The sequence below is a fragment of the Poecile atricapillus genome, chromosome 3 (assembly GCF_030490865.1).
Source record: "Poecile atricapillus isolate bPoeAtr1 chromosome 3, bPoeAtr1.hap1, whole genome shotgun sequence".
Taxonomy (NCBI): Eukaryota; Metazoa; Chordata; class Aves; order Passeriformes; family Paridae; genus Poecile; species Poecile atricapillus.
The window spans coordinates 24,057,570-24,084,578 of NC_081251.1; the positions used below are offsets into that span (position 1 = coordinate 24,057,570).

Below are 27,009 nucleotides of genomic sequence, written 5' to 3' on the forward strand. Positions count from 1 at the left end.
GGGCTCTCAGCCCGGGCCCTGGCAGCGGGGGGCCCCTGTGAAAAACAATATGGGACCATGTAATTAAAGACTATCATAATGAAATGAGCCGCGGGCCTACTTAAAGGTCACGGGCAGATGTAGTTGATGTTTCCTGTGTTTTGAAGTAACGGGCTTTGCAACGTGACAGCATTTTTGAATGTAAGTTCTGGCTGCAATTAAGTAGGTAGTATTTTAATTAGGTTGTACAATAAAACTGCTGGTTTTGTTGTGTAGTTTACATGCATATGCAGAGCTGGTCCCCACAGTGTCAGATGTCTGAGGAAGGAATCTCAAAGCACCCTCTTTGGCTCCTTTCCAATGGCAGGGATGCTCAACAGAGGAAGGAAAGTTCTGTCCGTGCTCTTCAGGCACTCCATTACCTCCCCGAGGTCCTAACGGGGCAGCAGTGAGGGTGCCTAGTTCATATGGCAAACAGGAAGAAAGCGGTTTGTTTGTTTTCCTCTCTCACATACTCCCTCGAGATGGAAAATGACCTTTTAATTTCTTCTCCCTCCCTAAGGTTTGTTCCATCTCCTTATTAATTAAATGAAAATGCTACATAAATAAAGAGCAGTTTTGCTTTGCAAAGGAGAGGAGTCAAGCAGCAATTTGCATGGGGTTTATTCAAGATCAAGCATCTCCACTCGATGGGGAACAGTTAGCAATTTTAGAAAGTTGTAGTAAAAAGGGTTTTCTGGTGCTTTCCCTCAGCTATAGAAGACAGCTGGTTGGGTGAAGCCATCAAAACTGACTATACCAACATCCAGTTGCTTCTCCTGGACCACAGTCGTTTACCAAGGCCCAAGTCCATGGTCATTTCTCTGAAGCAATTTATTGCAACCTCACTATTGAAGCTCAGTGTGCAAACAGCCCCCAGAGGTGGTGCTGGGCTGTAAACAGTCAAGAAGAGGTCCCAGGAGGGTCAACTGTGTCCTGGGGTGCATCAGGCACAGCATCACCAGCTGGTCAATGGAAGTGATTGTCCCACTCTGCTCTGCACTGGGGCAGCCTTATCTCAAATCCTCTGTGCTGTTTTGGTCACCACAATATAAAAAGGACGTTAAGGTATTTGAGAGTGTCAGAAGGACGGCCACAAGGATGTGAAGGGCCTTGAGGGGAAGCCGTATGAGGAGCAGCTGAGGTCACTTGGTCTGTTCAGCCTGGAGGAGACTGAGGGGAGACCTCATTGTACTTTTCAATGTTGCAACAGGGGACAGTGGAGGGCAGTCACCAATATCTTCACTTTTGTGACCAGAGGCAGGACAGGAGGAAATATGGAGCTGAGTCAGGGGAGGTTTAGGTTGGATATCAGGAAAGAGGTTCTTCACCCAGAGGGTGGTTGGGCATTGGAACAGGCTCCCCAGGGAGGTGATCACAGCACCAAGCCTGACAGAGCTCAAGAAGCATTTGGACAACGCTCTTGGGCACACAGTGTGAATCTTGGGGTGTCCTATGCAGAGTCAGGAGTTGGATACAATGATCCTGATCCTTCCAATTCAGCATATACTGATTCTATGATTTGAGTACAATAATGCAGAGAGTTTCCCAGTGGGATCAGAAATTATGTTCCTTAAGCTTTTTCTGGGATAAGACAAAATCTCTCACTAAAGTAAACATTGCGGCTATTCCACTGTTTTTTAATCTTATTTCTTTTATTACAGTAAGATGTTAGGAATGCTATTTGGTTGATGTTGGAGGTGTTTTTTTCCTCCTTTTGTTTTAAAGCTCAAATCTTTATTTCCCTGAAGGACCAGACCCTTGCCTATGTGTTTTAACACTTTGGAGAAAACAGGCCAAACCCTACAAAAAGCAGCACAACTGTCAGGTGAGTGTGCCTTTCTGAGGGCTCTTCACCCAAGTTTGTGTTTTGGGTGTTTCTGAGGCATCCCTTCCTATCTGTGAGAAGTCAAGCCATCTTAATTGACTAAGGCACAAGTCCCATTTTTTCTCACTTGAGCCAAAATGTGCTGAGCTCACTGAAACATGACCAACATTAGATCTTTTCACATCTTTCACACTTTATTTAAAGCACTTTTCAGTGTGCTTTAAATAAAATTCCTTCCCAACAGGCATACACATTTGTTTCCATGGTTTATTGATGAAGGATGATTACACCGAGTGTTACTTTCACAGCCAAAACAGCTTTCTAAATCTGGAAGGTGCTTAAATAATTAAGATTCAATCTGGCTGTTTAAAAATAAAAAATAAGAACTTGAGATGCAGAAGGGGATGGAGCAGAGCATAGGGAGTATAGCTGGGGAGTGAGCAGCACCCTGTGCAGGAAAGGGATGTGCTGCTTCCTGATCCTCACACTGCATCCCATAGGCAGGGAAGTGTGCCCTAGGCCCACCAGAGGCTGGCACGTATCTGGTGTGCCTCCCTTCACTGTGGAGCTTGCCTTTCTTACTTGGGTAGTGGGGTTTCAATGAGACACTGTATGCCCAGGGTGCCAAGTAAGTGGCACTGGAGAGGGAGGACACAACAGCCGATGGAAAAAATGATGAGGCTTGGGGGGTGAGGTTTTGGTTTTGCTAGCCTGGTTCCAGTGTGGGGCTACCAGACTGCTAGCTGGTCTGCTGGTTCATCCCTTTCCTAGTCTCTCCAAAGTGCTCATGCTGTTATTAGTTAGAGAACAAAAGCAAGGTCACAGAATGGGAAATGTCATTTCAGAATTACCCATTTGGGAGAACTAAGCAAACAATGCCAAATGTTTTGGCATGAAATGTTTGACATTTAATAGGGGTAGGAGCTGGCCAGTGTCATTCTGGGCTGCAGATGTACTGAGTCCCAGCATCATCCTCATCTTCTTGGAGCATCTGCAGGTTTGTCAGCAGTGAAGAAATTATCATTGACCTCTCCACTGAGATAAAATTGCTGCTGGTATGTTTGCTCAGGAGGAGCTTCAGAGACCTTGTTATCAGAGTGGAATCAATGACGCTAGAGTTCAGAGAAGGGCAAATTAAACATTATCCAGGATTTAGACAGAAGGATTTCTAGGGCTGATGTAAAATAAGTTATACCTTGCATATGATTTTGACCTGTGACTCATGACTATTGTAATCCTACCTTTTGAGAGAGAAGAGGCAGAATCTGAGCATTGTGGAAAGCCAAGTCCTGCTAGGCAGCAGCAGCAGAGGTGACAAAGAGGCCTCAGCAGATAGGGTTGTCCTCACTTAATCAATGGTACACAAAGGGAGGAGGTTAAATAGTGTTTGAGGGTATGGGTAGGAAGAGAACAGCTGGAATATTTGAAAGTAGAGTGAAAAGTCAGAGAGGGCTGCAGCACTGAGAGGACAAAAGAGCTTGGACTGGAAGGCCCACCAGCATGGTGTTTGAAATTAGCCTGGATAAAGGGTTAGAAGTGTGTGTTCCAGGGAAACAAGCCCAAATGGGGTTTTTGGGGGGGGGAGGGTGAATTACCAAATCTGTCTTCCTTTTTACAAAAAAATTCTTAGAAATCCTATCTATGCCTATGTAGTAGTGGTTTATCATACACACTGTAATGAATAGACCCTTGTTTTGATTAGAAACAAATTAATCCAGTTTTTCCAGAAGTAAATTAACAAATTGATTAGAATAAATAACCATCATTTGCCACTCAGTCATCTTAACGGGATTTTTCAGTTCTGCCTGAGTTTGCCTTGGCATCCATCCAAACTGACTGTGGCAGCTTCATGATTTTTATTAGTACAGTAAATGGGATGAGATTACTGTTCCTAGATCAAACACTGGACTAAAGAATCAGGCTTGAAACTACAACATCTATTTCTTCTGAAGATGATGTTTTCTTCTGTTGTGCAGACAACAAATGTTTCATGCTGTGTGTACAACTTTGTCTAACCTTTAAGTACCTGACCTTTGTAGAAAAAGCTTCCAAGCAAGTCTTCCTTCACAATTTTGTATTTTCAGGTCTCATAAGCAGGTGGCTGGATGAAGCTTCTATTTTGAGATTCCAACACAGAGCTGGTGTGAACGCGCTCACTATCTGTGCTGAGGTATGATCACGTTACAAACTGGTCTTAGCTCTTGAGGGGGCTTTTTGCAAGATTCTTACGGGCTAGAGTGGAAAAAAAATTCTTGGCCCTGTGCTTATAATCCATTTTCATGCATTTTACATTAACAGTAGTTACTATGCTGCATTTCCTCTTATGTCTCTCTGCAGCATGCGGTGCTGTAGGCAAATAATTAAATAGGATTGAAGACCTGCACCAACTCACCAAACTTGCAGTGTATTTTATGAGCCAGATTTACCCCAAATAGTGTCCCATTAGACCAGAATATTTTGCTTCAATTGTCAAAAAGGTCAAATAATTATGGAATTTTCTGTCACTGGTGTTGGTATGTTCTTCTTTATCACCATGCTGCTCATAATTTCAGAGAGAGAAAATGTGATTAAAGTCCACCCTTGTCAATGCTGCTAAAGCTTTAGTTAACCCGAGTTCAGAGAATAATGAGTGCCAAGAATCTTGCCACTATGTAACAGCCATTTTGCTCCTATGGCAGTGCTAGGACTGTTAATAGGAGACACAGAAAGAATAACAAGGTGCTTCTGATGATCAAGTAGAATGAAGAAAGTGGTCACTTAACCCAGAGTTACTGTTAATTTACTCAGTTTACTGAGTTAATGTTAGCTAACAAGTGTGGTTAGTGTCGTCTGTCCGCAGACTGCCTCCTCTTTCACAGTATCTGCCGGAGAAGTGGAAATCAGTACCGGCTTGTTTCTAACTCTGTACTCAAACCACACCTCTCTTTCTGGGGCAGACCCAGCCTCTGGCAGGGCATGACCCACTTTAGCCCATCCAGGGGTTTGCTGGTGGCTGCAGTGTGCTGGAGAGGGGGGAGCATGGACAGTCGCCCTGGTGTGCCTCTCTCCTACTGCTCTGCTTTTTGGGTATTATCTGCCTGCTTTTGAGTATTACCCTCAAAATTTGGGCACATCTACAGGGAGGAGTAGAAGCTCTTTAAGGGGAAAGTATATTTTCATATAGCAAGCAGCTTCTTCTAGAGGAGAGTGATTTTATAATAGCTAATGCTAATCACAGTGCAGTGAACAAAGCATAAACTGCATTATTTTGCATTAGTAATTGGATGCTTTGCTCCTTGCCTGTTTCTGCTATGATGAGTTTTTGTTGACTTGCTGTATGGATTACAACATCTAATCCTTCAAAACAGTATGTGGTTTTTCCATTATTGTCCATTGCAGCCTGACAATGATTTTCTTCTGGGATTTGGAGTTGTCATGTTAGTATAAGGGAGCTGATAAGAGTGCAACACTGTATTTCCATGAAGAGTATTAGGTGTTCTGATTTAGATAATCAGTTAAGGGTAGCATTTGCAATCTCTCTTCATGTGCCATGCTGCCTATCCCTTTCTCTTTAATCACAACCAGTCACAACCAGTGTAAACTGTTTGAGATAATCCTGTCGAGGGTAAACACTGTCTTCCTGCTTAGAGCAAACAGTAAATCATGTTTTAAAAAAAGAGATGAGGGAAAGTATTTTTGTAAATGCTCTGGTTTGTATGAAAACATGTATATGAATCCGAACTGTTGTCATTTCGTGTTGGAATTTTTAATGTATGAAATCCATTCAAACTTCTTTTTTGGTGGACGTCATGGTCCCAACTCCTGATAGTCAGAATAGTTTTTAAGTTGTCACTGCAGTCATATTTTTGAGGAGGCTGTTTCCCTACAGAGCATTCTGATCCTGATATAACTCCTTTTATCTTTTAGCCTGAAGTGTCCATAGAAAACCTATTCTGCATTTTGAGAAAACCATTATACCTGGACATTTATTGGTATAGTACTAGTAGTAATAGTAATGTGATAGTATTGTATACTGTTTTAATAGTCTGTTTTACTGAAGTATCACTATCTGTACAGACCAGCCTGCAGCCTGCCTTCCTGGCTGCAGGGTACTAAAGCCTCAGTACACAACTCTGAGCTCTCCCCTGCCCATCTTCCCAGCAGAACATGCAAATACAATGTGCTGTCTCTGTTGCTTGCTGAGCTAAAGTGTTCACATATCCTTTCCCACTTTTAAGGATTATTCCAGCTTTCACCTGGGAAGGCAGAACCTGCCTTTGCCCTGTGGTCTTTGCAGTTTTCTTGGGACCTCCACTCATGTGGTCTGGGAAAAAGGAAGGCTGAGAATGTATTTTATAGGCAGTTGGAAAAAAATGCCAGGATAAAAATTAAATATACAAAACAATTGGTGTTTTGGGGTTTTTCCCATTCTCACTGACCATCTTCAGAGAGTCCTCTGGAGATGCACAGCTGAAGAGCGAGCCACTCAAAGCAGTGGCTGCTGTTTTTCTAGCTGCTGATATTTCTAGCCCTGCTGCTCACCTCAGGAGAACTGTGATGGGGCCCTGGGTGGGCTCCTCAGCTATAAGCTACCAGCAGCAACCTTCCAGCAATTGGGAATAATCTTTGGTGAGTGATACAGCAACCAATCCAGGTCAGGTTTTGTGTAGGAGGTATTTTAACATAACCCTGCTTCTTGTCAGATGAAAAGTATTTTGGCTCTCCCTGGGAAGGATAGGTGGTTTGGCTTTTATTCTCCTAGGAATGCATTTTTTTCCTAGCTGTGTACAATACAGAATATAGGTAGATAATGAGATAAAAATGTTGGATATTCCTCTCTTCCTCCCTCACTCTTATCTTGTTTTGACCACTCACACTGTAAACTCAGGTCAGGGACTCTTTCCCACTATGTGCATGCATAATACACTTCAAATACTTAGATGGGAGAAGGGTATAAAAATGTCACATCCCCTGGAGCAATTTTGACACAAGGAGCTGCAGGGGAAGGTTTGGTACAGTCCTGGTCACTATCCAGAGCAGCATCATGGGCACATCATGAGCTTCTAAGTAAACAAAAGTCTTAGAGATGGCTGAATCCATTCCCTCGCCCTTAGGCAGAGTGAGATTTTCCTCAGCATATCCAAAGATATTGAACTATTCCTGCTGTGCAAAGTCAGCAGCCAAAAAGAACATCCCCCAGCCCCACAGATCATCAAGTCCCAAGTGTGTAGGTTGAAACTGTGACTGCCAACCAAAGCCATGTTAAAGTCCACAGGAGGTCATGATGGGGTCCTGGGAAAGAAGAGTTCTTGCTTTGTGCAGAGGCTGCAGCCTCTGGGGGACAATCTTCAAAGAAACAAGCCTGATTTATGCTTTTGAAAATAAATTATATTTAAAGCAATGCTATGGTCAGTCTCACTAATTTCTTCTTGAGTGCCTTTCCTTCCTTACAGCTCTTTTTGAACAAAGTGTCTACTAACTTCAGCATGAAAATAGTATTTAAAATACTTGAGTTTGCTTCCAAAACTATTTTTTTTAATGCTGGTGGGGTGACATTTCTCCAGGCTTGTCTTTTGCATATAAATTTATAGTCCTGTCTTTAATGTTTTTTTCATTAAGCCTTACACCTGTTCTGATGATACCTAACATTTCTCCTGTGCCTCTGGTACACAATTTGGTCTATAGTCTTCTTTCCAACTTCCTGCCTTCATAATTTATCGCATTTTTAGCAATATTTTCAAGCTAAAGTCTGCTAAAACCTGTTTATTTGTCTGCTGTAACTTTTGTTTCCAATCCTTTGACACAAATTTTCATTTCAGTACTTGAGCAGCAATATCTGACTAACAATTATTAGGGTTTCTTGTGTTTACTGGTCTGTTTGAAAAGGAGGATGGCATGATTACACTATTGTCAGAATCTATGTAGTGACCTTTCACATCCATATCCATCCTAGTTAGCTTCATGGTGCTGATGATGTGGTAGATGTGGGTCATGTTGACTGCTTCCCTGAGTGGAAGGTTAATGCATCCACACCTCTAAGCAGCCGCTTTTATGAAAGCATTGGAATTATGAGTTCCAATCCTTTTTTTCCTTGTCTGTCCTTATTTCTCCCACATAATTCCATTTTAAATGAGGCAAGTTCTGCTTTTTGAGTCCTGCTACAGTTTTGTCTCTTGCATTTAAGGTTTATCTTTTCCGTGATTTCTGTGGCAAAAGGATTTTGTTTCTGAAATTGATCTAATTTTCTGCTTCAGCTGTATCACTGTCTAATAGCTGTACTGTTACAATTTGATAACTTTAAACACCAAATTTGTATTTAATCAAATTTAGAGGCATTCTGTATTCTTGTAATTGTGTTATTCTCATTTAAAATGAAGCTCTTTAGTATGGTTGGACTAAAGACTGTTTTTATTTTATTGTTGGAGTAATTTTATACACTGATTTTTTCTGAAATTGAAGGTTGCTGTGGCTTGTTCACTGCTGCCCCCAGCCTCTGTGCAGGAATGACTGCTGTGGGATGTCCCTGGACCCATTCATCTCCAGGATGGCTTCTCTGTGTCAGGACAGAACAGCTGGAACTCAGAAATACCAAGTTACTGCTCTTTAATGAATTACCACATAAAGCCACACAAGTTGTTTGTGAAGTGGATGAGTCTAAACCTTTGAGATCAAAGGTACCATGCTCTGCTTTTGCTGAGGATTGAGAGCTTTTAGCTCTTACTCCTGCACAGGCACTTGGTCAGGTGCAGGCTCCTGAGCCCTTACATATATTTCAACAAGAACTAAAGTAGTTCAGTTGATGCTGAGGATACTTACTGCTGCTACCAGCTCTCCTTGGCACCAGCAACTCTTCTAGGCATGTATATGAGAGTGCCTCTGTTCTCATAATTATAGTATGACTACCAACATGCTATAATTAGACAAGTTAAAAATTGTCTGAGCTGAAATGCACTAACCTCCAGATGCAGTTATCACTGAGAAAAACTGCTTTGAAGCTTTAGCTCCAGATAGATTATATCCTCACACCCTCCTCACCTTCCACTTTTTGTGTGGACTTAAAATATTGGATGGATAGTCTTTGTAAACATATTTTCTTGTCGTTTTGTTGTATACCAGTAGAAGTATTAGAGGCTCAATGGAGTGTGTTTTTTACATAATTCCTTTATGCCACCTACCAGCCAGAGGGGTTGTTATTTTATTACAGTAGTTTCTCATTAACTATATGCATTTCCTGTGTAGGGAGCTGCATAGAGCATCCTCTGAGACTTGGAAGAATAATCAGTTCACTCCTTTATTCTGTGTGAGTCCATGGTCCTTGTTTCTTACCTCTTGCAGATAGTGGGTGTGAGCTCTGCACAGCATGGACAAGACGTTCTATCTTTGAACTGCTGCCAAATTCAATGAACTGTCAGCTTTGATGTATCCTGATTTCTTCAACCTAGTTTTACAAGGGGAAAAAAAAGCACCACTGAGGCTATTTGCTTTTTTGCTATAACCGCTCCTCATATCATTTTGACAAGGTAGTTGCCTTGTTATATTCCTTGTATGGATCATTGATCGTGTCACTTTTTATAATCACTGAATTTTTGTTCCAGCCCTGCAGTGAGAGCACTGTCAGCACAGAAAAGGTAGCACAGAGGTCAGGCTTCTGCCCTGTTCTCACGAATGCAGTAGCAGGAGATTCATCATCAGAGCCTCTCATCAGAAACCTCCATTCTTCACATAGTTTTGGAGCTCTTGGCAGATTTTCTGCTTCCACCCACACAGTAAAGGCTTGTCTAATAATGCCAACAGCATGAAGCCCATTAAAATAAGAATGGCAGAATAACTGAGTCCAACTCTGCCTTTTGATAGTGGAGAGTTGTCTTTTTTAAAGGAGGGCAGTGTGTTTCAGCTCATAAAGCTGGCTGATTCCTCACACTGAAGTAGCAATGTATGTTTGGCCCACGAGTGCCTGGATACCAGGGTGGGCTGAGGCAGCGTGTCTCTTCCTCAACTGTGCTTGTACTGTGCCTGCTTCAGAGAGCTCCTGCCCCAACCACAAGGAGCTTCCATGGGATGTGACCTGTGGACAAGACTAATAACCACCCCTCCTGTTTCCAACACATAGCTTTGTTATACCTGGACCCTGTGTTTTATTTCAAGGTGCTTGCTGTTCCCCTGCCCTTTCCTCAGCCCTAGCCTCTGCCAGACAGACTTAAAAGCTGCAGTAATCTGATTTCTTCTGGAACATTGCTCTGACAAGGAGGCTTAGCATTCCCAGCACCCTGGCTTTAAAAGATGACTGTCCGCAGGGGTGGCAGGATGGGCCACACAGGCACTGAGGGGCTTTGAACTCCCCTCCATGTGTATTAGCACCACAGACTAGTGCCTCTGTTTAATACATTTATCAGTGTTTCTTACTGCACCATAGTACTCTACAGTATGTAGAATTGATTTGACATGAATCAGCAGGGGAAGCTTGCACATCACAAACGAATGATGTGCAATGTTGGCTTTATAAAATACTCATCCCTAATTGGTGCTTTTAGCACAACATTGCACACATGTAGAACTGTGTCAGCAACCTGCATGGGTAGGGTGCAGCAAATATGTTCATCTGTTGTCTAGCTCCTGTTTTACCTTAAACAGGGGGCAAAAGCTTCTAAGAAAATGAAACTTGGCTATTTAAACTCAGGTTTTGCCTGATGGACTATATGTATCTAATTTTCATTCCTGGTAAAACCCAGAATGCATCAAGCAGACCACGGGTCAGCAAGATGGATTGCTTCTGTTGAAAGCTAACAACGTTCATAGGCATGCTGGCAACTGAAAGCCTAAGAAGGGGCTGGAATAATTGACTGTAGGGTTATAGATGTGGACTAAGTAAAAACTCTGGAACAGCTTGCCCAGAGCTGATAGTTGCTCCATCCCTGGAAATGCTCACACTCAGGTTGGACAGGGCTCTGAGCAACCTGATCTAGTTGAAGACTTTGCTGCTTACTGCAGGGTGGGTTGTACTAGAAGACTTTTTGAGGTCAAATGCAAGTGCAAGGGAGAGAGTGGGACTGAGGCCTGGGAGACAGGGGAAGAATGGATCATCCCTTACAGTTTGAGTAAGCACTTGTGCTAGATTAAGGGATCATGGAACTAGAGTGTCATTTGTCTCTGCAGACACAGGTACGAGTTCTACATGCTTTCCACAATTTGTTCCTGCTGATAGCTCCTTTGCTAGAAAGGCGTCTTTGATTAGACTTCTCATTTCTACCTCTCATTACACATAGACTTTTGAAAATACTGATTTCTTTTTCTGCTTTAATTGCCTGCAGTATCTCAAAACCAGACACTTAATACATTTCCTGGTTTTATCATTTTGTATTCTTTTCTTCCCACTCCAAAGGTTTGTTTCCCTACATTAGCTCCTCTTTTTTTGACTGAACGTTCAAGGAGGAAGAAAACCATGCCTTCAGATCTCATACAACTAGAACTGAAAGAGAGTAGCTCTGCAACAGCAGGTATTGACTAGACCTCTCTTGGTTCAATTTTTTTTTTTCTATGTCAGTGAAGCCTTAGAGCAAATTAGTGCAATGACTGGCCCCTGCAAATTGCAGCATGCCCACAGGTGGTGGGACACGATGGCTCTGCTTCCTAGAATCTCAGGAATGTTCCTGAGGCTTGTTAGGATACACAGTGTAAGGGACCCCAGAATCACACAGCTATGAAAAACCACCACCTAAATGGAAGTGGTCCAGTCCTGTGTACTTGGGAAATTCACATGTAGCTGCTGAAAGGTCACAGAACCATCCCTATGGGTACCATGATATAAATATTTCAGTCAAAAGAGTAAAATATTTCTTAAACTTCTTTAGAAACATGCATTTTTAAGAGAGGGAAACTAACATAGCTAAGGTGTGATGGGTTTTTTATTTTAAAAAGAGCAGGGTGAAGAAGGAAAGGTCTGGTTTACATTTTTACAGAACCAGGATCTAGCTGCTTCTTAAACTCAAATTGCCATTGATTTTAACAGCAGAAGGCATGAGCCTCACATTGATTTTAGACAACAACTAAAAATTGGATTTTGTGTGGCAAACAGTTCTTGGATCATGACTAATTAAATCACTTTGGGTAAAAGCTATTTAAAAATGCCATAGTTATCATATTCCCTTTTAAATGCTATTTTATCTGAAAAAAACCAACCATCTCTTGTGACGGGAAAATCCTCGGATTCTGTACTCACTCCAGTTTTATCTATCAGAGAACATTCTGCATTCTGCACTCTGTAAGCAGAGGAGTGAGTTTGCAGACTGTAGGAATGAAGGCTGGGAGCAGGGTCACGGTGGCTCTGCGGGCCAGCGGAACGGTGCCGCAGGAGCAGCGCTCCCATCGCGGCACCCACGGGCAGCCGCGGTGACTCAGGTGCCGCTTTGGCCCAGCCCTTGCCGGGAAGCTTGTATTTTGTTTTCCACAATCAGTCCTGCCCCTCGTCCTCTTGCCTCAGGATGTGGGCCACTCCCTGAGGTACTTCAAGGCATGCTTTTTTTTTGCTGGCGAGGCCAAGAAGCTTTGGCTAAAGGCACGGACAGGTTGTACTTGGCTTGATTCATGATTCCTCCTCTGGGAGTGCTTGGGGAGGTGCCCGAGGGGCAGCTTGAGGTGTTGACAACATCCCAGCAGATGTGTAGGGACTAATTATTTATGTCGTGACCTCTTCACATTACTTTAGCCTTAGCTGAGGTGCAAACGTGCCCTGCCCTGGCCAGGGGCAAGTGGCCCAGGCCAAAGCAAGCATCTCTCTGGGGAGCATGAAGGTAGAAGGCAGCACAAGGTTCCCAGAGCCGACGGGGGTGGGGGTGTGTGGGGGGGTGAAGTCCTGAGCATGGTTTTGAAAAAGAAAATAAGGGCTGTAGAAGAGGATTCTTATGAGACTTCTTTGGCAAATCTTCTGGACCTTAAGGGAGAAAATAATTTGGCATTATTCAGAGCCCTCTCCCAGAGCATGGTATTTGTACAGTAGGAATCATTAGCAGAAGCTTTTCTTGGTGAGAGACTTACAAGTATCTTTTTATGTTTAGATGGTTCAGGTTTTTGTTAAAATTTGAATTTAATTACTTAAATTCTAGCAAACAGTGATGGATGCAGCTGTCATGATGCCACGTCTGACAGAGCATCTCAGCCTGCACCACTATGGAGACTTGTGCTTACCTGTCAGGATGGGTAGTGGGCTGGGGCTGAATGGACATGAGCTGAACAGAAGTTTGGGACCCAAATTGCTTCCAGCCTCATCCAGGACCTTGTCTGTTGGTCTTGCCCATTTGCAGATCAGTTTGTGTTAGTAACATGAACCTCTGCTTGGCATTTTCTTGCCCCACTAACTGTCCACTTGCTGATGTCTCTTCCAGTCTGTCAGTCTGTATCTTCTAACCATGACTATTGAGTGCACCCTTACAGCCCAGCATGGGGATGTTTGGGCCTTGTTCATCAGAGGAACACAGAAGTCTCCTCCTTCACACTGTATTTGCATGGTCATGTTGTCGTCTTAAATTCTGTGGTTAGGACCAAAGTTCCTCCATCAGACCATGTTTCATCCCTCAGATAAATTCAGATCAGAAAAGCATTCACCCATTGCATATGCTATTTTTTTTTCCCCATACCAGCATTGCTGGCATCTGTCTTCAGGTACTTTCAGAACATCCTCTTTTTCTTCTAAAAATATGTACTTCCTTCCTGTACCTCCCTCCTTTTTACATATATAGTATCAGCAAAGTCACAAATATTTATTATATCGGTTGTTCAGTTTAATTAGCTGAGAGAAAGAATCAAAAGAGAAGGTCATAAAGTAAAACTGAAAGCTGGTAGAATACTGGTGAAAAAACAAAAGGAAGTTATCCTAAGGGCAGAGCTGAGGAGCAGAAAGAAATCAGGTGAAGTCTGAAGAGATGGTAATGAGGAAATGCTGCCTAGAAAAAAGATGGCATTTTGAACCCAAATAAACTGTAGAACTATAAAGAATACATCCATTCATATAAAATCTATTGTAAGATTCTCTTTTGAAATACTAGTGACAAAACCCAGAACCATATCTTATTTTGAAACAGCAACAGAAGCTGTAAGCTTCATTTTCTTGGAAATATTTGCTAGCAACAGCAGTCCTGCCAGCTGAAGGTAAACCATCTTCCTGGCTTTGCCAAGTACCCCAACCTTCCTCCTGCTAAAGAAAGGCAGAAAACCAGAAGGGAAGGATGCCAGGGGCTGTCACTACTTCTGCTCAGCTCTCCAGCTTGTCATTGTGCCAAGGGCAAATGGCAGAACTGCTCAGCATGGTGGGAGACACAGCACCCTGTGCTCCAAGCCCAGCAGCAGCTTGTTAGATTGCCCTCATCATTACTGATCCCTGGTGCTTTTTTTGTACAGTGCTAATCATCATCTTGGATGTTTTCTAGCCCACATGACTGCTTTCTGCCAGTTGAAATTATCTTCAACAGTTTGAGCTAGATTTGATGTCTTTCTGCATGTCCTAGGAGTGCTAGGGAAATATGTCTACACCATGTCCTTACTGCAGCTCCTGACTGAAGGCATGTAGGTGATGTCCTCCTCTCTCTATCTCTGCCACTTTTTCATGTCTTAGAGCAAAGTGCTTAATAATTTTGCTGGGTTTCAGATCACACAACTGGAAATTGCTTTCAAGGTCTAAAATATGGCCCTAGCCTTATTAAGAGCTACGTGTTTCCAGACAGGAGAGACCCTGCCACCTACCACTTAAGTAAGTGTTATGTCCAGGCAATTGAACAGAAGTGTCTTGACAGCTTTCCAGGTGACAGGTGGCCTCCACTGCCTGTTTTCTGTCAGCCCACAGGATGATGATGTAAAACCTGTTGGCTGCAGGGGTGTAAATAGCAAGTCTTTCACAACTGCCCCGGGCTGAGAAAGGCAGAGCAGGACTCATCAATGTTACAATCAAGGCTGGGTAGCTGCTTCTGGCAGCAAGACAGGGGAGCTGTGGGCTGCCTACCTTGGCTGCACTTTCTCCCAAAATCCTAGCACCTGGTGGCTCTGATCCCGCTTTGCTTTTTCCCCTTGCCCCAGAACCATAAGCAAAGTCTCTTCATGCTTGAATTTTGCTTATTCTGCTGAGAAATTTGGAGCCCTTGTCATATACCAAATTACTGAACTTCAACTGACAAATGTAAATCTTTAATCATAATAATTTACCCTCAGCATACCACTGCAAGAAAATGGATCAAATTATTCTCCCAGCTCTGTTTGGGCAGTTGCACAATTTCCAGGAGCTTAAATGAGGGGAGGATCTGGCCCCTAATCTCCCAGTAGAGTCACAGTTGCTGCTCAGAGTACCTCCTCCCAAATCCTCTGAGCTCTTGGGCAGTTTTCTTTTCCTGTTTCAAATTGCCTTGAAAGTATCAAAAAAATAGAGTAATCTGTTGAGGCAGGCTTGGTTGAATGTTTCATTGTTCCTTTGTTTCTAAACACATTGAAGCTGATTTACTTCTGCTGCTATCCAGTTAGAGAGGAGCAACTACTTTATAAAAATAACACTTGGGAAACACAAAGGGAAAACAATTGAAGTTTGAACATGAATAGCCATAAGCCCAAAAAGAGTCATATCTGACAATGAAGAAAAACTAAACAGATTTATTCTTTCTATATATAAAGCAAACTATGTTTTTAAATCCATAAGAACAGATGCCCTTTGTTTTCAATGCATGGTCAAAAACAGTGGCATTGGTAGCAGGGGAAAACAGTTTTAGTGCTTTGCTGGGGGAAAATGGCCTCAGCACTTCCCATCTTTGTCAGTGAACTATTCCCCAGCTGTGGCAAACAGCTAGGCATGGCTGAGGCACAGTTGCATTCCTCCTGAAAGCCATATTTTCCCCTTTTCCCTCCCAGCTGTGGAGTTCAGTGCTTGCTCCGAGGTCACTGAGTAAGCCTGTTAGACAAGCACAAGGTATTATTAACATTGAAATATTCCTGAGCTGCTCTTGTGATTTTTTTTACAATACTACCAAAGATATGCTAGTGCAATATTTATTTCCAGGCAGCAAGTGAAGAACCCAAACATATGATGATAACTACAGATGTATTTTTGTCATCCACGGAGGGCTTTACTGAAAGCACAAGAATGAGCTCTAATGTCTGCACAATCCTGTGCTTGATTACTTACTCTTTCTTCCAGGATCCACAAGAAATTTAGCTTGCAGCAAGAGGTGATTTTGGTTTTGCTGTGAAAACAGGACAAAATAATAGTTTTCACATAAAATCTTAAATTGTGTGCTAGTCTTAACTACCAGAAGATGAGAATAATTTAAGAGAAACCACTTAAAGCACTTTGCAACACTGTCGTGTCCTCTGGTAGTCAGAAGAGGTTTTAAAATGTGGATGCACTGCAGGCTATTTTGTCTTGCCAGAAAGATGTGTGTAAGTATATGTGTCAGCAGAGCAATAACCTCTTTCTTCTCTTGCAGTAATTTGAAATTTTATGCCATTCCTTACATCTCCTGCAAAACGGACTATTAAGGACAAGGCCTAAATGCAGAAAAGTCACCTACTTTCTCTTCTAGATTTTGTAAAGGATGAAGTCTTTATCAAAATCACCTTTTTTGAGATTTTTGTATTGCTTTCCTTGTTGTTGTAATCACATAATTCAAATACAACAGTCAAAAGGGGTAAATGCTCCTCAGAAACAGTTTTCTCTACCCATTGGATACTAATAACTGCTGTAGTGTACAGAACTGGACAGCAGGCATGCTGTACCCTTGATCTGTCTACCTCTTTTAAAAACGTTAAACAAAATTTTTTCCCAAAATATGTTCAATGTATTTGCAAAGGACTCTAAGGTCATTGCTTTCATGCATTTAAACAAACTCAGAGTGCAGATGTAGGCTATACAACATCACCAGTGGGTAGATAAGCAGACAAGAAGAATGAAAGATAATCTGTTTACCCATTCCAGTTGCAAAACGCTCCTGCTGGATAATTCTCCACTGTCACTTACTGTCTATGTAATGCTAAGGTAACCTCAGTGCTGTAAATCTGCATCTACAGCAACACAGGTGAGGGAACCCACATCTAGCAGCCTGCCTCCTGTTGATTTAAAATGCTCTGGACATCTCCTGTCAGGCTGTGATTTGCATGGCTCTGCGTAGCCTTCATAAGTAACACACCTCTGCTCTGATGTGTGATATATTTTAAACAAATGCCATATGAGGTTGAAGTTGAGGAGGGAAATATGAGGTTAGTAGCATTGGAAATATGTCTTGCACTGGAACTCTTTGAAGGGTGACAGTATGTGAATTTGTGCTTAGAAGAACAGGAAAATTTCTCCAATGTCTATGAAGAGGGCATCAAGCTAGAAGATGAAGGCAAACATCAACAGAGGTAAGGATATGAGGACATCACAAATTGGAGATATGAAGGGATGTGCATGCTCTGTCAGCTAAAACCAAATTTTGATGTGACTTCTGATGGTATCTACCTTCTAAACATCAGGACATGGTCCTTACATCCTGCCCAAACTTCCTGATGCAGTATTTAGAGCCCATAAAAACTTCTACTTGAAGAAAATTCCTTTCAGCTTTTTAGTTTTAGACTCTTTTAGACTGAGATATTCAGAGCAGATCTATGATGCTTTGTCATACACAGCAGTGTTCTGGCTGCTTAATCTCAAAAAGCAACATCATGCTCTGAACCAACCATGACAGATTTTCTGATCTTTTCCTCTCTTTGTGTGTGTCTCTGCCACAACTCAATCATTGTCCATTGGACTACATTAGAAACCCGCCTGAAAGCAAATGGTTGTTCATTTTGTACCAGTGGATAGACCAACTTGGGTTATGTAGTTGTGGGTATCTTGTACATATCACTGGACTGGAAAGAAGTAATAGCTGAGGTCTTCAGGCAAGTGGAAGAAGCCTTGTTTGATCAAAATTGATTTGGAATAGTCAACATGGATTTATGAAAGTGAAATCGTGCTTATCCAAACTCATGACCTTCTATGATGAGAAGAGTGGTGTGGTGGATGAGTGGATGTTCTCTTTCTTGGCATTAGCCAGGGTTTCAAAACGGTCACCTGTAACATCCTCACAGACAAGCAGAGAAGTATGGGCATGATAAGTGAACAATGAGGTGAACTGACAACTGTGTGAATTGACAAGCTTAAAGGGCTGTGATCAGTGGCACAAAGTCCATCTGGAGGCCTGTTACTAGGAGTGTACCCAAAGGTTGATACTGAGATTGCTATTACTTAACATCTTCATTAATAACTTGTGTGATGGGAATGGGAAGAGCTCAGGAAATTTTTAAATGGTTCAAAATTGTGAGGAATGGCTGATACCATTCAGAGGGGCTTGGAGAGCCTGGGGAAAGGGGCAGAGAGGAATCTCATTGAGCTCAGTAAAGAAAAATACAAAGTCCTACACCTGGGGAGGAATAGCTCCATGTCCCTTACAGACTAGGGGCCAACTAGCTGAAAAAGAACATGGCAGAAGAAGGCCCTGAGTGTCCTGGTGGACAAGCTGACCATGAACCAGCAATTCTCCCTCACAGCAAAAAAGGCTAATAGTACCCTGGCCTGCATCAGGCGCAGTGTTGTCAGCGTGCTGAGGGAAGTGACACTTCCCCTCTGGTGAGACCACACTTGGTGTGCTGTGCCACTGCTGGGTTCTCCTGGACAAGAAAGGTGTGACTTCAATGGATTTGGTCCCATGAAGTATCTGAGAGCTGATTAAGGGAGAGAAACAACTGTCACATGAGGAAAGGCAGAGAGAGCTGGGACTGTTTGGACTGTAGAGGAGAAAGCTCAGGGGGAGTCTTTTTATTGGATATAAATACCTGATGGGATGATATGAAGAAGGCAGAACCTCTTCTCAGATACCAACGGGATAAGAGGCACTGGGCACATACTCAAGCACAGAAAATTCTATCTGAAATAATAAAACATTTTTTACTGTGAGGATAGCCAAACACTGGCACAGACAGTCTGTGGGGTCTCCATCTGTGTAGGTATTCAAAAGCCATGAGGGCATGGTCTTGGGTGGAAGGTTCTAGCTGACCCTGCCTTAAGAAGGGTGGCAAGGAGTAGACTAAATGATCTCCAGACATCTCTTCCAACCTCAACTGTTATGTGCTTCTGTTCCCTAATTTCCAAATTGCTATGCACTTGAACTCTACTTTCCTTTATCAGGAAAGCAAATCAGTTCCTGCAGACATTACAGGGGACAAGCAGTGATATTAGATCCCCTCCATGCATGAGAGCATCTCTTTCCTATTTCAGATACAATGTGAGGATGTAGCTTTTAGATGTTTTAGAAAAAGTTGGATATGAGGACAGTGTGTGAAGAGAATATTTGCTACATGTGACTCAAATACTGCTTGATTTACACAAGGTTGAATGATAAATTTCTGAGGCTTTGCCATTGCCAGGAGCTGCAGTGCTTGACCAGCCTCCTCATCTGTGAAGGGCTCCTTTAGTCCTGTATAGTACATGATATGTCATCAAGTACTGCTGGATGTAGCCCCAAAGGGGCTACTACATTCCTCTAGTTCTGTAGAGAGTCAGGTGACTAAACCAAGGAAATATATGGGTAGATGAAAGCTGTCATTATATCTAATTTATAGATATAACCTGTTTTTTGCCAGTGGAAGATGGTGGGAGACACATAAGCTACATCTGTACTAGTAAATGACACAGTTAAGGGAGCTGACTCACCTGTCAGCTTTACTTGTATCCATATGCTGGCTTTGGCTAGGATAATCTTCTTTACAGTGGTGGGCATGGGGCTGTGTTTTGGGTCTGTGCTGAACACGAGGTTGATAATACAGAGATGTTTTTGTTATTGTTCAGCAGGGCTTACCTGAGAGCCAAGGCCTTTTCTGCTTTCCATACTGCCACACTGGCAAGGAAGCTGGAGGTACTTGGGAAGCTAGAAGGAGACACAGGTGACCCAAACTAACCAAAGGGATTTTCCAGACCATATGGCATCATGCTCAGTATATAAAATGGGGGAAGAAAAAGGATGAGAGGGCATTTGGAGTGATGGCATTTGTTTTCCTGAGTCACTGTCATATATGAAAGGGCGTTGCTCTTCTGGAGATGCCTGAACATTTACCATGGGTAGCAGTGAATGAATTCCTTGTTTTGTTTTGCTTGCATGTGGGGCTTTTGCTTTTTCCATTAAACTGTCTTTATCTCAACCCACAGGTTTTCTAGCTTTTACTCTTTTGATCTTCTCCCTGATCCTACTGATGGGGGAGTGAGCGAGCAGCTGTGTGGGGCTTGGCTGTGGGCTGGGGTTAGACCACAACATCATACAGCTTAATTCTACCTGCCTCTGAATAGTGTGGCTGCATCCTGTCTGTGTGACTCGTGGGCTGTGCCTGCAGAGTGCAGGGGAGCTTGAGCTAGGAGCATGCAGGGAATAAGCTAACCATGTATTTTTTTGACAAACATGTGACCAAGTGTCTCGTTAAGGACTTTGTATTTGGGTTCTTTTTCCCTTTGAACTGAAGATTGATGAGAGGGAGGCTGGTTTTCTCTCGTTCAGTCTCAGTTGTTTATTTTTTCTTATCAGCATTACAAGGTACAAGGAGCTATGTGCATTATGATAGAAAAGGGGTAAAATGGCTAACAAAGATCTTCTTCAAGGTCTTTTATATGTCCATTTACCCAATTAACAGATGCCAACCAAGCTATTTTTCTTAGTGACCCAATGACCCAACACCTGTGTGCTGCACTGTGGCATTTTCTACCCAATCACCTACTACTACCCAAAAACCCCTAGGAGAAGAACATGAAGAAGAAAGAAGAAGGACAAAAGACAACACCCTAAATCCTCCATCTTGTCTCCTGTTCTCTAAACTACTTTTTCACCCAGTGATTTAAGAAACTTTCTAATCTACACATTTACATTTTTCCTATCTAACTTTAACATTTGTTTTCATGTATCACCATGAAAACATTCATATGAATTTCATATTATACGAAATTCAGTGTTTCTTTGAATCCTAGAACTAAATATTAAAAACAAGGGCACACAGTCTGTATCTCAGACTCCAACAACCAAGTACAGGCCATTTATGCTTTCCTTAGACTGCATCTGAGCACCAAATATTTTCTGCCTAATGGTAGGGCTAGGTATCCATTCCATGATCCCAAGTAACGATTCCATCAAAGCGTCTAGTTAATATTAACAGACTGTTGTAACAGTGTTGCCCAAGATGTGGCCTGTACCCATTAATCAGGTTATAAGACATCATTGGGAAAGTAGTTGGGACATGAGAAAGAGCAGCTAGAGGTAGATTAATACGTTACTTAAGTATTTAGGGAGATGATGTGAATCATTCCTGTTCACCTGGAACAGGAATATGGAGCAGAACAGTTGAAAATGCTGCTGCATAGCAAAGTCAGTAGGAAATACTAGGGCTTTTTTTACATTCTGCATAGTCAAGGCTGTTAGACAGGTAGCCTTGTGAAAGGCCTGAGTCATCTCAGGAGAGGCACCTACCTGTTCTGTGTGACTGCTGAGAGGGCTGGGCAGACTTCACCCTGCTGTCAAGGAGCACAGCTGGTTTAGTTGTCTCCCGTGCAATTCTACTGTGTTTGGAGGGCTCACTCAGAAAGCTGAAGACTTTAATTCAGTTGCATGCTCATCCACTAATGGCCATCCCCAAGGAGGAGCCTCCAGGCATGGACAAGGCTCCCACTGGGGTAGGGCACGTGCATTCTGGTGACTGGGAGTTTACCTGCTAGGGGTCCTCTTCTACGTTGCCGATTCTCTTCTGTACTCTACTTGTGACTGCTTGAATTCCAATTCAGATTCCAATGCCTGCCTGATAGGCTGAGGTCTGTCCTTTCTAATATGCCTGCTTCCCCACTAAAACTGAATATTGTAAGAACATAATTTAGTCAGACCAGAAAGCCTGGCAGGTGTGGATGCTTAGGGAAAGAACACAAGGAACAGCTAGTACAAAACGATGCTTCCCTGACTTATTTACCCCATTCAGCATCCCATGGTTTATGGATGTCCTTAGACAGAAATGACACCCAGGCAATGGTAGCCAGAACACTGAATATTAAGCCAGATAATAACAATAATAGTAATGTCAATGACAATGATGCCATTATCTAAGTACTAGCCACATCTTTTCCATTGATTTGGCTGATCACTTGGAACACCCTTTTATATTTTTGCCTCTTGCAATGATTGGTTCCACAATTTACTTAGATGATTCAATCATGTTTATCCCCCAGACACCTATTTTCAGGAGAACCATTTCTAAATTATTTTGTCTGCCTCATTATGAAAGACCTATTTTTCTGGAAATTCCCCTTTGTCCTTGGCCATCTCTTGTTCTGTTTGATGTGTTTTGAGATTAGGCAGGAAGAGCACTCACACTGTGCAATGTGTATTATACAGAGGTTTACAAATATGCACTGTTTTGTTCTCTGTGGCAGCAAAGTCCAATAAAAAAGCTGGAGAATTTCCATCCTTTCCTCTCTCTCCTCCAGGGACTCTTTAAAAACTATGTTAAGCAATTGGTTTAGGTACTCTGTTGAGATTGTGTATATGTAAACCCTCAGAGGCAGCAGCATATCTCTGTTGGGTTGGACTGAGATAGAGTTCACTTGTCCCACACAGTGCTGTGCTTTGCATTGGTAGCTGGAAGGGTGTTGATAACACACCAGTGTTCTGGATACTGCTGAGCAGCACCGTCCCTGTAACATTCCTTCCGCTCCACCAAGGGGCTGGGAAAGGGCAAGGTCCTGGGAGGTGATGCAACGAGGCTAGCTGACCCAAATTAACCAAAGGGATAGATATTCCATACCATATGATGTCAGCTCAGATATAAAAGCTAAGGAAGGGAGGAGGAACAGGGCGCAGAATTTGTTATTCTACAATGTTTGCCTTCTGGAGCTCCATGTGCTCATGTCCTGCTTCCCGGGAAGTGTCTGAATATTGCTTGCTGATAGGAAGTAGAGATTGCCTTTTCCCTTTGCTTATGTACATGCAAACTTTTTTTTTTTTTTCTTTTTTTTTTTTTTCTTTACTAAACTACCTTATCTCAACACAGGAGTTGTTTTCCATCTTATTTTCTCTGTCCTGTCCCGCTGGGAAGGGGAGTCAGAGTGGCTTGGCAGGCAACAAGTGCCCAGCCAAGGTCAACCCACTGCAGTACTTTTTTTGGCAACCAAACTTCAAGCAAGATAAAGGCAATTATTTATTGCATGCTATAGTAAATAGTAAATAGTAAATTGTAGTTATTGAGTAGCAAGCTCCTGTGAGTTGGTCAGCTGCACTGCTTATCTTCTGTGGATGATGAGGGGGCACACTTCCTTCTCCTTGCCTGAGATTGATGGGAATGCTTTTATAATGCAGTCTCCCATGGTCTTTGCTCATCCTTATGCAAGCTGCAATAATACTAGCTAATACTGTTAATCATACTAACTAATACTGTTGGTACGCTATGGAGTTCATGGAATCCAGCATCATCCTGATGTAAGAGAAAACAGTCTTTAGGTGAGGAGCTATTGAAATCTGCCCTGAGGCACCCAGTTCCTGGGTGGCAGGGTTTGTGGAAGGATTTGGGCAAGTTTTTAGGGCAGTTATCACCTCCCATTACCTAGGGCTTTACCTGAACAGGTAACAAACTCTGACAAACTGACCCATCAAGTGATAGAAGGGTGCCTTGCCCACCCCAATGAAAACCTGCAGCTTCTTGCCCTGTACTGTGTCTATTAAGCAACTGCACAGTACTCTCAGAGGACTCTAGTTGGGGCAGGAGTCCAAACTGCATTTGAGGACACTATGGCTGAGACAGGGACACAAACTACAGCAACTGCAATAATTGCTCCAGCAGTGAAAACAAAAAATGAATGAGGTGAGTTACAGGCTCATGCCACAAGTTAGTAAGGGGGGAGGAGGAAGAAGAGGAAGAAGTATAAGAAGGAGAAGCAGCAGAAGAAAGACGACACACAGGAAGAAGCAGAAGAAGAAGCAGAAGAAGCAGAAGGAGAAGAAGAAACAGAAGAAGCAGAAGAAGTGGAAGAAACAGAAGAAGCATAAGAAGTAGAAGCAGAAGCAGAAGCAGAAGTAGAAGCAGAAGAAGCAGAAGCAGAAGAAGCAGAAGAAGCAGAAGAAGCAGAAGCAGAAGCAGAAGAAGAAGCAGAAGAAGAAGCAGAAGAAGATGAAGAAGAAGAAGAAGAAGAAGAAGAAGAAGAAGAAGAAGAAGAACTAACAGGAAAGGAGGGGTTAGGCAGGTCCTTCAACAAAGAAATCAAATGAGTGAGGCAAATTAAACAGGAAACCACAGTTACTCAGTGCCTGACCTCATCAGAACTTCAAGACCTGCAAAATTATAACAGCCACCAGCCAGGTGAGCAGATTTCTGCCTGGCTGCTTTAATGCTATGATAGTGGTGATGACAGTCAGCAGTTAGAAGGTCATGAAGCCCAAGAACTGGGATCCCTTGCTAAATATCAGGAAATTGAAAGAGGAATTGGAAAAGAAGGAGCAATTTGCAGCCTCTGGAGATGGCTTCTCTCAAGCTTGGGGGCAAGATATCCATTTAGGGAAGAACCGTGAACTCCCCAGGGAAGTGGACCACTGCAGATGAAGGTATCCAGTACCTGACAGAATTAGCAATCAGGATCAGAGGCCCACTATACTCCAGCAGAAAGAGTGATATTAGCAGCCTACAAGGGGGTTTGAGCTGCCTCAGAAGTTGTTGGGACAGAAGCATGTCACGTCTTGGCACCAAAATTGCCTGTCCTACACTGGATGTTTAAAGAAAACATCCCTCAACACCTCTAACAGCCAGTGCTACATGGAGTAAATAAGTAGCATTGATTACACAACATGCTCAAATGGGAAAATATTATTTCCCAGGAATCCTAGAAGATCTTAGGACTGGCCAGAAGCCAGAGATTTTGGAGCACTGCCTGAGAAAGTGACTCATGCCCAAGAAACACCACCATATAACTTCCACTTTCTGAGAAGTGCTCTAACCACAAGGGTCTCATAATAATTTTGAAGCTGAGCCCTTCGTGAAAAACAGAAAGTGACCACTATTGTACTTGGTGGATAGCCTGTTGCTTTCATTCCAGACTGAGTCCCTCTGAGACTTGAGCATTGCTGGTTTGGTCAGTGACTGGACCTACACAGGTCTCTTGGTGTCCCCTCTGTCTGGAGAGGTGTGTGCTGAGATGCCTGGGAAACATGGGAAGTCAAATGTTCAGAGAGTCTGGAGGTCAGACCCTTGTAAAGGACAATAAATGAGCAAGGGTCTGATGCTTCAACCCATCTTGGAAAAAAAAGTCTCCATAAATGGACTTCTATCACTCCTGATCTACACAAAACATTGATGTAAGTCTGCAAAAGCCTAAGTTCATGATAGGATAAGTGGCACAAGCAATATAAAGCTTCACCTGCTGTCCCATGGCTCACAGCCATCAGCACAGTGACCATTGTTATGTTGTACCCAGCTGCTTCCCAGCCTCACCCTCTCTTCAGCACCAAGTACTGATATTTTGACTGAGGCCATTCCTGTTTTACCTCATTGATGCCTCGTTCCGTTTTGGTTTCTATCTGCCACACAGGAAGAAGCAGAAGGAGGTTGGAACCCCCAGCTTTTCTTGGGAAGAAGGAATTGCTTGGCTTTCTTAGCCCAGAAAAGGGTTGCCAGCTGCATATCCAAAACTGGTTCCATGGTACCACAGAGCAGTTCCTGCCTGCCTTGCTGTGTGCCAAAGCTAATGAGGTAAGAATATGAAGGCAATCACTTGATGGAAGGAGGGGCTCAAAATTTGAGATTTTTTTAAAAAAGTTTTGTTTTTTGTTTTTTTTTTTTTGTTGGTTTTATTTTTGTTTGGTTGGTTGGTTTTTTTAAATAAAATTCTGCAAACACAAAAAGGCCTTCCATCCCAAATTACATGCCAGATTTGTCTTGCCTGGACCATCAGGTTTCAGAGACACTGCTAAATTCTCACTGCTATCTGCATCTTCTCTGACTTTTTCCTGTTCTGCCCACTCTTAGCTTGCCTCCTATCACCTCACTTTATTAGGTAGGTTAACACTTTGCTGGGTTATTCTCAGCTTCTCTCCACTCCTACATGTCCTGCTGGTCTCTATTTCAGCTATCCTCCTGTCTCTGAATAAAAGCAGAATTTCCTTTGCCTGTCTCCTTGCAGACAATTTACAACTCACTCCAGACCTGTCTTCTGCCCACACTGAAATCTGAGCTGCCAGATAAACTGAACTTGGACAAACTGGAGTTCCTAAGCACCTCCTTCTTTTCCTTCTTCCTTTTTTTTTAATTTTTTATTAACCATGGTCAAAACGCCACACACAACCTTGTAACTTGTGCACTCTGTCCTCAAGTCTAGGCTGCAAAAGCCCTTCCTGCCCTTCCCAGGTTTTTTGTGTCTCTTCCACCACCTGGATAGTGGAAGCAGGCACAGCCTCCCACTTTGCATCCCATGGGTGTGGGGCTGCTGACATGGAGCTGCAGAGGGGCAGGCAGGCATGGTAAAATCAGGAGGCAGAGTTTACTCAGGAGCAAAAGAAGCAGTCAGTCACACAAGAGACTCAACCATGGAGATGTGCTACCTGGGGAGAGGAGGGGGCAGGAAGGGTGTGGTCCTGAAGGAGAAGACAAGGCAGGCAGAGAGGGAAGTAATGATGAAGCTAGCCTTTTTCCCTGGAAAACATCTTTGCAGTTCCTCTTGACTAGGTTTAGCTTTGCTTCTTGGAGCAGGCAGAGCTCCTGGGACCACTTGGACAAAGAAGCTGGGATATGCTGGGTACATGTGATTCAGATTTTTTCCCTTTCCTATCCCCACAGAAATCATCAGGCAAGTTTCAAAACTGGAAACTTGATGTTACATCAGTGTTTCCTGCCCCATTGAAAGAGTTTTTGAAAGTAGCTGCTAAATCACTAGTTCCTGTTTGTTGTAGGGCCTGTCATAGCTGCAGATCTCCAACTGGAGCTATGCCACAAGACACAGCACTAGTGTTCAGTGATTTCTGCAGTGTCTGTAATGTTGTCTTGAAGGCACATGTCACCTGTGGTGTCCCAGGACACAGCCCAGAAGTGTTTTTTCATGACAAGTATTGGAGAATCTTCAATCTGGCTGATTTTGAGCCAGTGGGTTCCACCAGTAAAAGTTGTTTACAACCAAGTGTTTAAGACAAACCAAG

General features: G+C 42.9%; 1 long non-coding RNA gene across 1 annotated transcript; it reads left to right on the forward strand.

Moving 5' to 3' along the window:
- Window positions 1–931: 931 nt before the first annotated feature.
- On the forward strand, window positions 932–25,623 carry LOC131577162 (uncharacterized). The gene is made up of 4 exons (XR_009277158.1): window positions 932–1,086; window positions 1,770–1,846; window positions 3,931–4,016; window positions 25,410–25,623. It is a non-coding gene; the product is annotated as an uncharacterized LOC131577162 (long non-coding RNA).
- Window positions 25,624–27,009: the final 1,386 nt, after the last annotated feature.